We start from the raw sequence: 1,157 nt of genomic DNA, 5'->3' as shown, positions 1-1,157 counted from the left end.
CCTTCAAACTAAAATGTTATCTTTATATATACATGTATAGGTTGATATATTTACAAATATCCTTTCCAATTTCAAGCTCAACAAAGACATTCATTTAGAGCTATATGAATGTATCATTGCGAAGGACAACAACTTAATATCAAAAGAAATCATTACCTTCCATTGTAGCATTTGATAGAGAAAACATTGATTTTGACACATTATTTTATTCAGATAGCAGTTTAGTCAAACATGGTTCAAGAACCTCAAATAATAAATCAGATATAATCAAATGTTAATGATTGAGCTTCAAGTATAGTGAATGATGCCATGCCTACCTATGATCTTGCCAAGATAAAACCACATCCACACCTCAGAGGCCACCAAACCATTCAGCACAGCTTCCTTAACTGTGAATTATTTGAAGCTGCCAAATTGAGTGCCAGTGACAATTTTTTTGCAGCTCTGAATAGGGACCTCAGCAGGAATTGGAGGAACCAGCTCTACCCTAAGATAGCATCAAAATATGGCAGTCTAGGCTACAAGAGAGTCACAACAGCTTTTTCCAGGAGTGGAATCTTCTCTATGAGGTTATAGACAGATTGGATCATAGCTCTAGCATGAAAAATTTGTCATTCAGAACTGGAGGGTGACCTCTCTGTGCGGCTCTAGTGAAGGAAGGGATGATGGGGAAGAGACAAAGAAGTGATGTTAATGAGGAATCACCTCTACATTATGAATAAAAGAATGAATGTGATCATCTGCAGGGAATAAGATGATAGAATGGAAGAGATTTTACATTTATAGAATAGTCTCATAAATTTTATAATTAGAAAAGATGCAGGAGGGTTCTTCTTAATTTAGCAAAGCAGGTGGTGTGCAGCAGCATGATGTAATGGAAAGAACAGTAATTTTGAGGCCAGAAAGACCTGAGTTTGAGTCTTGGCTTTATTCCTTTTTAACAAGGTACCAAACTTATCTGTCACAGTTTCTTCATAGTAAAATGGGGACAAGAGTATTTATTTTGCCAGGTAGTTATACACATTCAACGATAGGACATGGAAGTTAATTTCATTTCCAACAGCCATTTATTAATCTTTTACTGAGTGCCAATATTCCATTATGTCTTTATCCTCAAGGAGTTTGATGTCTAGAAAGGAATTCTTTTTCATTCTCTT

At 35.6% G+C, this 1,157-nt stretch overlaps 1 pseudogene; it reads right to left on the bottom strand.

Annotated features, from left to right (window-relative positions):
- Positions 1 to 288: 288 nt before the first annotated feature.
- Positions 289 to 590, bottom strand: LOC144282094 (ATP synthase F(0) complex subunit g, mitochondrial pseudogene; annotated as a pseudogene).
- Positions 591 to 1,157: the final 567 nt, after the last annotated feature.

Source organism: Canis aureus, chromosome 1 (genome assembly GCF_053574225.1).
Source record: "Canis aureus isolate CA01 chromosome 1, VMU_Caureus_v.1.0, whole genome shotgun sequence".
Lineage (NCBI taxonomy): Eukaryota > Metazoa > Chordata > Mammalia > Carnivora > Canidae > Canis > Canis aureus.
The sequence above is the reverse complement of the archived record's forward strand: the minus strand, read 5'-3'. Positions and strand labels throughout refer to the sequence as shown.